Source organism: Psammomys obesus, unplaced genomic scaffold (assembly GCF_907164565.1).
Source record: "Psammomys obesus unplaced genomic scaffold, mPsaObe1.curated_primary_1811, whole genome shotgun sequence".
NCBI classification, from domain to species: Eukaryota; Metazoa; Chordata; class Mammalia; order Rodentia; family Muridae; genus Psammomys; species Psammomys obesus.
The window spans coordinates 5,004,473-5,020,651 of NW_026589447.1; positions in this window are offsets into that span (position 1 = coordinate 5,004,473).

The window sequence follows — 16,179 nt, forward strand, 5'->3', positions numbered from 1 at the left end:
ACAAAAGCTAATGGCTTATGTGATGCTAAATTATCAGTATTAAAAGTGAGATGTACATATGCATATCTGTTATTGTCTTATTTGATACTAAACTGTCAACATTTTCAACAGAAAATGTGAAATACACAAGTTTTTGTCTTTGATTACATATGGGATATGATAATGCTTCTGTGCTCTCGGGTATTTATGGCTTTCATCTTGTTTGAGATGACAGCAATATCTGGAGGGTGTATTAAAATGTCATGCAGCTATGATGATGTTTACTCTCAGAGTAGAGAAAGGATCATAGCAAAAGAATTTGAAGTAAAGAGATAACTAATAGCTGCCTTTATTTCTTTTATTTAAAATATTTTTTCATACAATATATTCTGATTATCATTTCCCCTCCACCAATTCCTCCCAGTCCCTACCCACCTTCCCTCCCATTTTGGAGCCATACCTTTTCTATCTCTCTTTAGAAAACAAACAGCCATCTAAGGAACAATTGTAAAATAAAATATAACAATGAGATGAATCAAAAACAAATGAATCTGAATAGAAAAAAAAAAGAGCCAAAGAAGAAATGCATATAGACACCAAAAGAAAACCATATACCCACACACTGGATTCCTATAAAAACTCAAAACTGGAAACCATAATAAACACACAAAAGACTTGTAAGGTTTTTTTTTTAATGCCCTTACTTAACATCCTGAGACAAAAATGCATACAAAGATGCCAATGAGTTCGTTTTGTGTTGGCAACCTACTGGTAGACATGGGGACTACCTTTAAGAGTGGTTTGTTTCCCAAATGAAACCCCCTTGAAGAAAAGTAATTTTTTCATTTGGAAGTAGGTATTAATTGGAGATCTTTTCAGGGATAGAGATAGGGTCTTGTATCAGCTCTAGAACCCTATGTTAGTCATACCTGTGTAGGACCTGTGCATGCTACCACAATTCACGAGTTCATATGTTCACCAGCCTGCTTGTGTTTGAGAGGCTTTGATTCTTTTGTGTCCTTTATCCCCTCCTGCTCCTTTTCAGCCTCTACTTTGGCAGAATTTCCAGAACCCTAAGGAGAAAGATTTGGTAGAAACTTTCCATTGTGGGCTGAGTGTTCCAAGGTTTCTCACTCTCAGCATATTGTCTTTTTGTGGGTCTGTGTTTGTTTTTATTTGCTGGAGAAGGAAGTTTTTCTATGATGGTGACTGAACAACGAACAGATCTATGAATATAGTAGAATGTCTTTAGAAGTCATGTTGCTAGACTGGCGCAGTGGCACAAGCCTGTAATCCCAACAATCAGGGATGTAGAAGGAGGCAGATCTCTGTGACTTCGAGGCCAGCCTGGTCTACAAAGCAAATCTAGGACAGCCAAGGCTACACAGAGAAACCCTGTTTCAAAATATAAAAAGAAAAAGAAGTCATGTTGCTGCTACATTCCTTCTTGGCCACCCAAGCAATGTCTGATATGGGTTATATCTCATGGAGTAAGCCTTTAATCAAATAAGATATTTTTTGGTGACTCCCACAAGCTTTACTCCAATATTAAATCAGTGTATCTTGTAGGCAGGTCACCCTTGTATATTAAAATGTATATAACGGGTTTATGTTTACCTTTCTCCTTCAACAGCATTTAAAGTACCTTCCACTACCATGATTACTAGTCCAAAGTGGTAAAGTTCCTTTGTAAGCACCAACTCAACTTCTCCATATTTAATGAGTTGTGTATGTGTGGTCTTCAGCAATAGGGCCTTGATGTAAGTTTGTGAAGAGCTACTAATAGTCTAGGCAATAGCCTGGGTTGTTTGTGGGATTTCCAACCCATCCATTTGCCCAAAAATTCAATTAGATTCAACCCACTACCAGGAATGGACACTTCGTTTGGTTATGAGAGATGCCCAGTTGGGCCTTTGTCTCCTCTGTTATTTGTTCATTTCATTTGGATTCCCTTTAAATATGTATAAATGATAGGAAGCTTCAACTGTATTTGGTTTCCATACTACTTCTCAATGATCCTTAGTTATAGCTATCCCTCTCAGTATTTCCTCTGCATTCCCCTCCTACTTTACCCTTCTTGTTTGACATTCCCATTCCAGCCCTCACTCTCTCCTCACTATCCACCTATTATTATGTTAAATTTCCCCATTCCTAGGGAAATCCATCCATCCCCATTGTCTCTTACTCTGTACATAACTTCTGTGGTTATATAAATTTTATTTTGTTTGTCAATGATTTAAAAGCTAATACCAACATACTACTGAATTCATACATTATTTGTATTTCTGAGTCTGAGGTGCTATACTCAGGATGACACTTTCTAGTTCTACCATTTACCTACAATATTTTTAATGGCTGGGTAATATTTCACTGTGGAAATGTTTCACATTTTCTTTATCTATTCATTTCTTGATATACAAGTTCTGACTGTTATGACTATAGCAGCAATGATAATAGTTGACCAAGTGTCTCTGTGGTAGGATGAAGCATCCTTTAAGCATATGCCCCAAAATTTATCTTGATGTAGATAAATCCCCATTTTTCTGAAGATCCAGTACAATGATTTCCATAATGGTTGCACAAGTTTGTACTTCCACCAGCAATTTCTCCATATCCTCAACAGCATAAGCTGTAACCTGTGTTTTTTATCCTAGCCATTCTGACATGTGTAATACAGAAATACAAAGTAGTTTTCAGTTGCATTTTCATGGGGAATAAGGATGGTGAATATGACTTTAAGTACTTCTCAGCCTTTTGAGTTTCTTCTTTAGAGATTATTGTTTAGACCTGTACCCCAGTTTTTAATTTTCTTATTTGTTTAATGGATGTCTAGATTTTTTGAATTCTTTTTATATTTTTTTATATTATCTCTATATGGGAAGTGTAGTTAGTGAAAAAAATTATTTTCTCATTTTGTTGTCTGCTGCTTTATAGAAAAGATACTGTCTGTTACGATACAGAAGTTTTTCAGTTTCTTGAGGTCGAGTTAATTAATTGTAGTCTTTAGTGCCTGTGCTATTGGTACTCTGTTCTGAAAGTTTTTTCCTATGCCAGTGATTTCAAAACTACCGACACTCTCTTTTCTATCATTTCAGCCTTAAGTACAGATCTTTCATTCATTTAGAGTTGAGGTTTGTGCAGAGTGATATGTGTGGACCTATTTGCTTTCTTTCATTTTTTTAAGTTTCTAATATATTTTTAAATTAATTTATTTATTTTTATGAATTACAGTTTATTTACTTTGTATCCCATCTGTATCCCCCTCTCTCATCCCCTCCCAATTCCACCTTCCCTTTCTCATCTCCTCCCATGCCCCTCCCCAAGACCACTATTAGGGGAGGTCCTCCTCCCCTTCCCTCTGATCCTAGCTTATCAAGTCTCATCAGAACTGGCGGCATTGTCTTCCTCTATGGCCTGGTAAGGCTGCTCTCCCATCAGGAGGAGGTGATCAAAGAGCCAGCCACTGAGTTCATGTCAGAGACATTTGCTGTTCCCATTACTAGGAAACCCACTTGGAGACTGAGCTGTCATGGGCTACATCTGTGCAGGAGTTCTGTTATCTGCATGTATGGGCCTTGGTTGGAGTATTAGTCTCAGAAAAGACTACTGTGCCCAGATTTTTTGGTTCTGTTGCTCTCCTTGTGGAGCTTCTGTCCCCTCCAGGTCTTTCTATCTACACCTTCTTTCCTAAGATTCCCTGCACTCTGCCCAAAGTTTGGCTATGAGTCTCACCATCTGCTTTAATACCTTCGTAGGTAGAGTCTTTCAAAGGCCCTCTGTGTTAGGCTCCTGATCTGTTCCCTGTTGTCTCTCACTTTCAATGTCTATCCCATTTGCCATTCTGAGGGAGGATTGATCATCTTACCCAGGGTCCTCTCTTGCTTAGCTTTTTTAGGTGTAAAGGTTATCATATATTTATCCTATATTATCTGTCTAATATCCACTTATATGTGAGTATATACCACTTGTGTCTTTCTGCTTCTTGGATATCTCACTCAGGATGATCTTTTCTATTTCTGACAATTTTCATGCAAATTTCATGATTTCCTTGTTTTTTTTATATATATTTTTTTTATTTTATTTTTCTTTTTAGTTACATTTTGTTAACTCTTTGTCCCAGCTGTATCCCGCTCCCTCATTCCCTCCCCAACCATACACTCCCTCCCTGGTCTCCTCCCTGCCCCTTTCCAAGTCCACTGATAGGGGAGGACCTCCTCCCCTTTCATCTGACCCTGTTTTATCAGGTATCTTCAGGGCTGGCTGAAAGTCCTCCTCTGTGGCCTAACAGACTGCTCCTCCCCTGGGGGAGGGGTCAAACAGCCTGCCCTTGAGATCCTGTTAGAAATAGTCCGTGTTCCCCTTACTTTGGAAAACTACTTGGTTACTGAGCTACCACGGGCCACATCCAAGCAGAAGTTCTAGGTTATATCCATAGATGGTCCTTGGTTGAGTGTCAGTCTCAGAAAAGACCCTGTGCCCAGATATATTTGGTCCTTGTAGAGCTCCTATCCTTTCCATATCATACTAACTTCCCTTCTTTCATATGATTCCCTGCACTCTGCCGAGGGTTTGGTTATGAGTCTTAGTGTCTGCTTTGAAACACTGCTAGGTAGAGTCTTTCAGATGCCTTTTGTGGTAGACTCCTGTCATAAGTTCAATGCACATCCCATTTGTCTTTCTAAATGAGGATTGATCATCTTACCCCATGTCCACTTACTTGATTATCTTCTTTAGGTGTGTAGATTTCATTATGTTTATCATATCTTGTAGGTCTATATAAGCGAGTATATACCAAGTTTGTCTTTCTCCTTCTGGGATACTTCACTCAGAATGATCTTTTCTAGATCCCACCAGTTGCCTGCAAATTTCATGATTTCCTCCTTTTTGATTGCTGAGTAGTATTCCATTGTGTAAAAATACCACAATTTCTGTATCCATTCCTCCGTTGATGGACATCTGGGTTGTTTCCAAGTTCTGGCTATTACAAATAAAGCTGCTACGAACATGGTTGAACAAATGTCCTTGTTGTGTACTTGAGCAAATTTTGGGTATATACCTAGGAGTGGTATAGCTGGGTCTTGAGGTAGCACTACTCCTAGTTGTCTGAGAAAGCGCCAGATTGACTTCCAAAGTGGTTGAACCAGTTTACATTCCCACCAGCAATGGAGGAGGGTTCCCTTTTCTCCACAACCTCTCCAGCATGTGCTATCAATTGAGTTTTTCATCTTGGCCATTCTGATGGGTGTAAGGTGAAATCTCAGGGTCGTTTTGATTTGCATTTCCCTAATGGCTAATGAGGTCGAGCATTTCTTTAAGTGTTTCTCTGCCATTCGATGTTCCTCTTTCGAGAATTCTCTGTTTAGCTCTGTTCCCCATTTTTTAAGTGGATTACTTGGTTTGTTGCTTTTCTGCTTCTTTAGTTCTTTATATATACTGGATATTAGCCCTCTGTCAGATAAAGGGTTGGTGAAGATTCTTTCCCAATCTGTAGGCTGTCTAATTGTTTTGATGACAGTGTCTTTTGCTTTACAGAAGCTTTTCAGTTTCATGAGGTCCCATTTATTGATTGTTGCTCTTAGAGCCTGTGCTGTTGTTGTTCTGTTCAGGAAGTTGTCTCCTGTGCCAATGAGTTCTAGGCTGTTTCCCACTTTTTTTTCCAACTGATTTAGAGTATCTGGTTTTATGTTGAGGTCCTTGATCCACTTGGACTTTAGTTTTGTGCAGGGTGATAAATATGGATCTATTTTCATTTTTCTGCATGTAGACATCCAGTTGGTCCAGCACCATTTGTTGAAGATGCTGTCTTTTTTCCATTGAATGGATTTGGCTTCTTTGTCAAATATTGAGTATTCATAGGTGTGTGGGTTTATTTCTGGGTCTTCTATGCGATTCCATTGATCCTCCTTTCTGTTTCTATGCCAATACCATGCAGTTTTTATTACTGTTGCCCTGTAGTACAGCTTGAGATCGGGAATGGAGATACCTCCAGATGATCTGTTGTTGTACAGGATCATTTTGGAGATTCTGGGTGTTTTGTTTCTCCATATGAAGCTGAGAACCTTTTTTTCAAGGTCTGTAAAGAATTGAGTTGGTATTTTGATGGGAATTGCATTGAATCTGTAGATTGCTTTTGGCAGGATGGCCATTTCACAATGTTAATCCTACCAATCCATGAGCACGGGAGATCTTTCCATCTTCTGAGATCTTCTTCGATTTCTTTCTTCAAAGACTTGAAGTTTTTCTCAAACAGGTCTTTCACTTGCTTGGTTAGAGTCACACCAAGGTACTTTATGTTATTAGTGGCTATTGTGAAGGGTGTTGTTTCCCTAATTTCTTTCTCAGCCTTTTTGTCTTTGGTATACAAGAGGGCTTCTGATTTTTTTGAGTTGATTTTGTATCCTGCCACTTTGCTGAAGGTGTTTATCAGCTGAAGAAGTTCTCTGGTTGAATTTTTGGGGTCGCTCATGTATACTATCATATCATCTGCAAATAGTGACACTTTGACCTCTTCCTTTCCGATTTGTATCCCCTTGATCTCCTTTAGTTGTCTTATTGCTCTGGCTAGGACTTCAAGTACAATGTTAAAGAGACATGGAGAGAGTGGGCAGCCTTGTCTTGTCCCTGATTTCAGTGGGATTGATTTAAGTTTCTCTCCATTGAGTTTGATGTTGGCTATAGGCTTGCTGTATATTGCCTTTACTATCTTTAGGTATGTGCCTTGTATCCCTGATCTCTCCAAGACTTTAAACATAAATGGGTGTTGGACTTTGTCAAATGCTTTTTCAGCATCTAAGGAGATGATCATGTGGTTTTTCTCCTTCATTTTGTTTATGTGGTGGATTACATTGATGGATTTCTGTATGTTGAACCACCCTTGCATGCCTGGGATGAAGCCTACTTGGTCATGGTGGATGATATCTTTGATGTGTTCTTGGATTCGGTTTGCAAGTATTTTATTGAGTATTTTTGCATCAATGTTCATAAGAGAGATAGGTCTCAAGTTCTCTGTTTTTGTTGGATCTTTGTGTGGTTTAGGTATCAAGGTGACTGTGGCTTCATAGAATGAGTTTGGTAGTGTTCCTTGAGCAAGCATGGCTTTAAGGTCATTTTCCTGTGCTTCTGATGACTTGGAGTATCCATCGATTTTGGGGTTTGCTGGTGAAGTCATGATGTCCTGATTTATGTTGGAAGTGTTCTTTCGCCTACCCCTGGCCATTGGCTTATCTGAGACCTTCCCTGTTTGTTTTTGGATTCTGCCGATCAGACTGGTACTGTCTCTCTCTCGAGTCTGGAGAATTCTTCAGGAAGTTGAGAGAGGTCCCATGTCCTTAGCGTGTGCTGAGGACTAGCTGTACCTGTGGGAGGAAAGTACGCAGGCGCAAACAGAGGCAAATGCAAGCGTGCGTGCGTGTGTATATGTGTGTGCGTGTGTGTAAGTGTGAGTGGATGTGTGTCTCGAGGGACAGAGTGATGGCTAATGTTTAACCCTTGAGTGAGTGGGAGGGGCTCTGCACTGTATATGTCGCAGGCGCTAGTGATGATCGCAGCGCAATTTCTGGCATTAACTGCCTTAACTCCTCAATTAGACCCACAGAGCAGGAACTTCAATGTTCCAAGTGCTCCTCTGTTTCCCAAAGTGGGTATATGGGTGGGAGGGGGTTCGATGCCTGGCTCCTGTTTTAGAAGGACCCAGGATCAGTGGAGCTGCAGATTCTCAAGGGTGCACTCACTTACAGGCAGGTCACTTGGCAGAGATCGGGGAATCTGGGCTCTCTGCTCTCTGGTTTGGCCCTGCTTCTTTGATGTGCTCCGCCAGTTCCGTGCTGTTGTCACTGCCAGGTTATGAGGTCTTGCTGCAGCTGGAGATTTCAGGGTGGTCACGTCAGTGGGAATAGGGGTAACCAGCCTTTCTGTTCTCTGGTTTGGCCCTGGTTAGTCTTAAACTGGAGGGCTGATGTGCCCCGCCGGCTCAGTGCTGCTCCGCCGCCAGGTTAGAAAGTCCCGCTGTAACTGGAGACTGGGTTGCTAGTCCAGATGCTTTCTGGGAAGTCCTGGGGTCTCTTCACTGTGCTCTCCAAGCTTCGGAGGCCCAGCGCCTGGTGTGTCTAGCTTGTATGGCGTTTCTGTCTGGTTTTGGTGAGTATATAGCGTATTCTCTGTCACTGTGGGATTGGGCGGGCCGTACAGTCAGTGATGGCGCTCCTGCGGAGCTAGTATGGCGTCTAGCAGACTCGGGCCCTGGGAGGATGGTGCAGCCGCCGCGCGTGAATCTGGGGCTCGGAGACACAGTACTGCTGGCCTTTGCCGATAAAGGGCTTGGGGCTCCGCCTCAGTGGCTGCAGGCCCCAGGCAGTTAGGTCTGTGCTGAGAAAGGTGAGTCCGCTGTGGAGTGAGAGGAGGGAGGTCTGGGGGAGGGGAGTGCCGAGCGATCAAAGGATCGTTTCTCACCTTCCCCAAACAAGTCCCTGGGTGACCCGAGACCAAGGTTTTCACCTCCTGCGATGTTCCCTGTTGTTTAGAAAGTCTCTCCGTTGTTTCCCTGGCTTCAGAAGTTCTTCCACTCATCAACTCAGAACTTTATCTCTTCCACAGCTCGGAAACTGTGTGTGCTAGTCGCCATCTTGGCTCCGCCCCCGCCGATTTCCTTGTTTTTAATAGCTGAGTAGTATTCCACTGCATAAATGTACTGTAATTTTTGTTTCCATTTTTCCTTTGAGGAACATTCAGGTTGTTTCCAGATTCTGGCTATTACAAATAAAGATGCTATGAACATGGTTGAGCAAATGTCCTTGTTGTACATATCAGCATCTTTTGGATATATACTTAGGAGTGGTATATCTGGATCTTAAGGAAACACAATTCCAAATTACCTGAGAAAGCACCAGACTGATTTTCAAAGTGGTTGTACAAGTTTGCATTCACATCAGCAATGGAGGAGGGTTCTCCTTTCTCCACATCTTCTACAACATGTGTTGTCACTTGAGGTTTTTTTTTTTTTTTTTTTTTGTTTTTTTTTTTTTTTTTTTTATCTTAGCCATTCTGATGGTGTACAGTGAAATCTCAGGGTAATTTTAATTTGAGATTCCTTGGTGACTAAGGATGCTGAGCATTTCTTTAGAGTTTCTCTGCCATTAGATATTCACCTATTGAGAACTATCTGTTGAACTCTGTACCCCATTTTTTAATTGGATTACTTGGTTTATTGCTGTTAAATTCTAGAGTTCTTATATATTCTGGATATTATCCCCCTGTCATATATAGAGTTGGTGAAGATCCTTTCCCAGTCTGTAAGCTGTCGTTTATTTCTGATGACAGTGTCCTTTGCTTTACAGAAGCTTTTCAGTTTCATGAGGTCCCATTTATTGGTTGTTGAACTTAGAGCCTGTGCTGTTGGTGTTCTGTACAGGAAGTTGTCTCTTGTGCCAATGAATTCAAGGATCTTCTCCATTTTTTCCTCCAATAGATTGAGTGTGTGGTTTTATATTGAGGTGTTTGACCCACTTGGACTTTAGTTTTGTGAAGGATCATAAATATGGATTTATTTTCATTTTTAACATGTAGAGATCCAGTTAGACCAGCACCATTTGTTGAAGATGCTGTCTTTTTTCCATTGTATGGTTTTGGCATCTTCATCAAAAATTAAGTATCCGTAGGTATGTGGGTTTATTTCTGGTTCTTCTATTCGCTTCCATTGGTCCACCATTCAGTTTCTATGCTAGTACCATGTAGTTTTTATTACTATTGCTTTGTGGTACAGCTTGAGATCAGGAATGGAGATGCCTCCAGATGATTTGTTGTTGTACAGGATTGTTTTATCAATTCTGGGTTTTTGTTTTTCCATATAAAATTGAGAATTGTTCTTTCAAGTTCTGTAAAGAATTGTGTTGGTATTTTGGAGGGAATTGCATTGTATTTGTAGATTGCTTTTGGCCTGATGGTCATTTTCACTATGTTAATCCTACCAAACTATGAGCATGGGAGAACTTTCCATCTTCTCATATCTTCTTCAATTTCTTTCTTCAAAGATTTAAGTTGTTTTTTGTTGTTTTTTTTTTTTTTTCAAACATGTCTGTCAATTGCTTGGATAGAGTCACACCAAGGTACTTTATGTTATTAGTGGCTATTGTGAAGGGTGTTATTACCCTAATTTCTTTCTCAGCCTTTTTGTCTTTTGTATACAGGAGGGCTACTGCTTTTCTTTTTCTGTTTTTCTTTTTCTTTCTGAGTTAATTTTGTATTTAGCCACTTTGCTGAAGATGTTTATCTGCTGAATGAGTTCTCTGGTTGAATTTTTGGAGTCACTCATGTACACTATCATATCATCTGCAAATAGTGATACTTTGACATCTTCCTTTCCAATTTGTATCCCCTTGATCTCCTTTAGTTGTCTTATTGCTCTAGCTAGGACTTCAAGTATTGTGTTGAAGAGATACTGAGAAAGTAGGCAGCTTTGCCTTCTCTCTGATTTCAGTGGGATTGATTTAAGTTTCTCTCCATTGAGTTTGATGTTGGTGATAGGCTTGCTGTGTTTTGTCTTTACTATGTTTATGTATGTGCCTTGTATCCCTGATCTCCCTGAGACTTTAAATATGAATGGGTGCTAGATTTTGTCAAATGCTTTTTCGGCATCTAAGGAGATGATCTTGTGGTTTTTCTCCTTCAGTTTATTTATAAAGTGGTTTACATTGATGGATTTCCATATATTGAACCACCCCTGCATGCCTGGGATGAAGCTTACTTAGCCATGGTGAATGATATCTTTTAAGTATTCTTGGATTTAGTTTGCATGTATTTTATTGAGTATTTTAGCATCAATGTTGATAAGAGAGATAGTTCTAAAGTTCGCTTTTATATTGGGTCTTTGTGTAGTTTAGGTATCAAGGTTACTGTGGCTTCATAGAATGGGTTCAGTAATGTTCCTTCTGTTTCTATTTTGTGGACTAGTTTGAAGAGAATTGGAGCTAGCTCTTCTTCAAAGGTTTGGTCGAAATCTGTGCTGAAACTGTCTGGCTCTGGGTTTTGTTTGTTTGTTTGTTTGTTTGTTTGTTTTGCAGGGAGAGTTTAATGACTGCTTTTATTTCCTTGGGGGATACAGGACTATTTAATCTATTTACCTGAACTTGACTAAACTTTCATAGTGGAATCTTAAGAAAATTGTCCATTTCATTTAAATTTTCAAATTTTGTGGCATTATAGGCTTCTATACTAAGACCTAATGATTGTTTGGATTTCCCCACTATCTGTCTTTATGTGCCCCTTTTTGTTTCTGATTTTGCTGATTTGGATAGTTTCTATCTGCCTTTTAGTTTGGGTAAGAGTTTGTCTCTCTTGTTGATTTTCTCAAGTAAACAGCTGTTGGTCTCATTGATTCTTTGAATTGTTTTCTTTGTTTTTATTTCATTGATTTCAGCTTCAAGTTTGATTATTTCCAATCATCTACTCCTCTTAACTGTGTCTGCTTCTCCCCCACCCCCACCAGGGCTTTTAGGTCTGCCATAAATTTGTTAGTATGAGATGTCTCAAACTTCTTTCTGGAGGCAATTTGTGCTATGAACTTTCCTCTTAGCACTGCTTTCATTGTGTCCGTAAGTTTCTGTAAGTTGTGCCTTCATTTTCATTGAATTTTAGGAAGTCTCTAATTTATTTTTTCATTTCTTTCCTGACCAACTTGTCACTGACTAGAGAGTTGTTTAGTTTCCTTATGTATCTAGGCTTTTTGTTATTTCTGTTGTTGTTGTGGTCTATTTTTATGCCATGGTGGTCAGATTGGATACAAGGAATCATATCTATCTTCTTTTATCTGTTGAGGCTTGCTTTCTGCCCAACTGTATTGTCAATTCTTTAGAAGGTTCCACGAGGTGCTGAGAAGGATATACTCTTTTTAGTTTTGGTAAAAAGTTCTATAGACATCTATTAGGTCCATTTGATTTAGGACCTCTGTAAGTGTCATTATTTCCCATTTTAACTTCTGTCTAGATGATCTGTCCCTTGGTGAGAGTGGAGTGTTGAAGTCTCCCACTATTAAGGTGTTGGGATCAATGTGTGATTTAAGCTTTAATAAGGTTTCATTTACAAAAGCAGATGCTCTTGTATATAGGCCATAGATTTTCAGGATTGTTATGTCCTCATGGTGGATTTTTCCTTTGATAAGAATTAAATGTCCGGCCTCATCTTTTTTGATTAATTTTGGTTGAAAGTCTAGTTTATTAGATATTTGGATAGTTACTCTAGCTTGTTTTCTGGATCTGTTTGCTTGAAAAACATTTTTTCCAGCCCTTTACTCTAAGGTACTGTTTATCTTTCTTGCAGAGGTGTTTTTCTTGAATGCAGCAGAATATTGGATCATGTTTCTGTTAGTCTGTGTTTTTTATTGGAAAGTTGAATCCATTGATGTTGATAAATAATAATGACTAATGAATGTTATTTCCTTTTATTGTCTAGTTGGTAGTGTTACTGTGTTTCAATGCTTGTTTTCTTTTAATTTTTTTGTTGTGAAGTTGCCTATATCCTGTGTTTTCTTGGGTATAGTTGATTTTGTTGGATTGGAATTTTATATCTAGTATCTTCTGTAAGGCTGGGTTGCTGTGTAAATATTGTTTTTATTTAATTTTGTCATGAAATATTTTGTTTTTTCCATCTATATTGATTGAAAGCTTTGCTGGGTATAGCAGTCTGGTTTGGCATCTGTGATCTTTTAGAGTCTGCGTGACATCTGCCTAGGGCCTTCAGACTTCCATAGTTTCTGTTGAGAAGTCTGGTGTGATTCTGATAGGTCTACTTTTATATGTTACCTGGCCTTTTTCCCTTGCTGCTTTTAATATTTTTTCTTTGGTCTTCAGATTTAGCGTTTTTACTATTGTGTGATGTGAGAATTTTTTTTTCTGTTCTAGTATGCTTGGTGTTCTGTAGGCCTCTTTTATGTTAATGGACATCTCTTTCTTTATGTTGGGAAAATTTTCATCTATGATTTTATTGAAAATATTTTCTAGATCTTTTCTGAAATCTTCTTTCTTGTCTATTCCTATTATTCTTAGAATCCATCTTTTTCTAACATCCTTGATTTCTTGCGTGTTTTGTGTTTGTAACTTTTCCGATTTTATTTTTTCTTTGAGAGATGTATCAATTTCTGCAATTGTATCTTCAGCACTTGAGAATCTCTCCTCCATATCTTGAATTCTGTTGGTGATGCTTACCTTTGTTATTTCTGATTTTTTTTTTTTACATTCTCCATCTCCAGGGTTTTCTCTGTTTGTGTTTTCTTTATTGATTTTAATTCTGTTTGCATAATTTGCACCATTTCCTTCAATGTTTGAATGTGGATTCCTGTTTTTCCATGATGGCCTCTACTTTTTTGTTTGTTTCCTTTCTATATGCCACTATTTGTATCTCTATTTGTTTGGCTGTATTTGCCTACATTTGTTTGCGAGCTTTGTTCATTTACTCTTTATGTGCCTCTAATAACTGGATAAGCATATATTTGAAATCATTTCCCTGTGTTTCGAATGAATTAGCACATCCATTTATTTTGGGGTTTGCTGATGAAGCCATGATGTCCTGATTTTTGTTGGATGTGTTCTTAGGCTGACTTCTAGCCATCTGCTTATTGGCAACCTTTGCTGTTTGTTCCTGGAGTCTGTATTTCAGACTAGGTCTGTCTGTCTCTGGTGTCTGGAGTATTCTTCAGGAAGATGAGAGAAGTTCACTAGTTTGAGAGTGGATGTTGGTGTTTCAGCTTTAGCTAAAAGAGGAAGGTCACAGGTTCATGTGAGCAAGCATAGGAGTGTGTGTGGAAGTGTGCCTTGAAGGACAGGTTGCTAGGGCATGTAGATGCTTGGAAGGGTGAAGCTTACACACAGGAGGGTGTTTTGGTGCTGGCGCTGTTAGTGGCCTACCTCAGTGGCCTACAGGCCTGTCATACTGTCCTCCTGGTTTTCAGATTTGTCTGAGCTCCAGGAATTTTTTGCCTGTACTCCACTGATAGACTCACAGAACAGTGGCTTCAATGTTGAGGAGGCTGCCCCAAGGATCCCTCTGTTGCCCACAGTTGGGGTAGGAGATGGAGGTATCCAATGTCTGGCTGCTAACTTAGAGGGACCCTGGATCTGGGGATCTGCATGGACTCACTTGAAGGTGCACTCACTCTCTCTCGCAGGCTTAATCAGAAAGCACTGTAGTTTCCCCTGTTCTCTACTCTCAGATTTGACTCTACAGGAGCAAATGAGAGCGTAAGAGATCTGTTTTCTCAGTGGTGTCCACTATTTGGCGCCCAGACAGGGAGACCAATACTTGGGATAGCTGCCTCTGCCTTCTAAGTCATAGAGCATAGGGGCTCCTACTTTGGCTAGCCACCACCAACCTGCAGCCTCAGACCTGGGAGGCCAACATCTGCCTCGTCAGTCACTAAGCATGGAGGCTCCTGCTTGGGCTTGCCCCAGTCCTTCCACATCCACAAATGTGGGCGTCCCACCTCTGCCATCTCAGTCACTGAGCCTGTGCTTGGGGCAACCACTGCTGCCTCTGCCAAGCAGGGAGGCCCTTGCTAGGGGAAAGAGAAAGTGCAGAAGGGTGGAATATTCTTCACTCTCAGTCCCCAGAGACTTTCACTGGTGATCTAAATCCAAACTGTCCCAGCTCCCAGGTTGTCCCCTCTGGCCCAGAAAGCCTCAGAGTTGCTGTGTTCTGGCTTCAGCTGCCCTCCACTCAGCAATTTCAGAATAGGGGATCCTGTGCCTCTCAGAAACTTCGTGTGCTGGTCACTGCCATCTTGCGTGATAGATCACATTTGGTTTCTTTATTAAAAAACAACAACAAAACAAAACAAAAACTTCTGAGAAAGGACTAGATTGATTCCCAAAGTGGTTGTACAAGTTTACATTCCCACAAGCAAAGGAGGAGGTGTCCCTTTTCTCTACAACCTCTCCAGCTTGTATTGTCACTTGAGGTCTTGATCTCAGTCATTCTGATGGGTGTAAGGTGGAATCTCAGAGTCGTTTTGATTTGCATTTCCCTGATGATGTTGAGTACTTCTTTAAGTTTCTTTAAGTTTCTCCAACATTCAGTATTCCATTGTTGAGAATTCTCTGTTTAGTGCTGCACCTCAATTTTTAATTGGAAATTGGATTAGTTTGTTGGTGTTTAACTTCTTGAGATCTTTATATATTCTGCATATTAGCCCTCCGTCAGATATAGGGTTGGTGAAGATATTTTCCCAGTGTACAGGCTGGTGTTTTGTTCTGTTGACAGTGTCTTTTGCTTTACAGAAGCTTTTCAGTTTCATGAGGTCCAATTTATTAATTGTTGTTCTTAGAGCCTGAGGTGTTGGTGTTCTGTTCAAGAAGTTGTCTCCTGTGCCAAAGAATTCAAGGTTTTTCCCCAGTTTTTCTTCCAACAGATTTAGTGTGTCTGGTTTTATGTTGAGGTCTTTGATTCACGTGGACTTGAGTTTTTTGCAGGGTGATTAATATGGATCTGTTTTCATTATTCTACATGTAGACATCCAGGTAGACTAGCACCATTTGTTGAAAATTTAAGATGTTATCATTTTTCATTGTATGGTTTTTGGCTACTTTTTCAAAATTCAAGTGTCCTCAGTGTGTGGGTTTATTTCTGAATCTTCGGTTTGATTCCATTGATCCACCAGTCTGATTCTATGCCAGTACCATGTGGTTTTTATTACTGTTGTTCTATAGTACAGCTCGAGATGAGAGGAGATACCTCCAGAAGATCTTTTAGTGTACAGGGTTGTTTTAGCTTTTCAGGGATTCTTGTTTTGTTTTGTTTTGTTTGTTTTGTTTTGTTTTGTTTTGTTTTGTTTTGTTTTCATCTGAAATTGAAAATTGTTCTTTCAATGTTTGTAAAGAATTGTGTTGGTATTTGATGGAAATTGCATTGAATCTGTAGATTGCTTTTGGTAAGATGGACATTTTCACTATGTTAATCCTACTGATCCATGAGTGTAGGATATCTTTCCATTTTCTGTTTTCCTCTTCAATTTCTTTCTTTAGAGACTTGAAGTTTTTTTCGTACAGGTCTGCTACCTCAAAATTCAACTATACCACTCTTGGGCTTATACCCTAAAGATGCTCCACCATTCATCAAGGGTATTTGCTCAACTCTGTTCATAGCAGCTTTATTTGTAATATCCAGAATCTGGAAGCAACCTAGATGTCCCTCAACCAAGGAATGGATGCAGAAATTGTT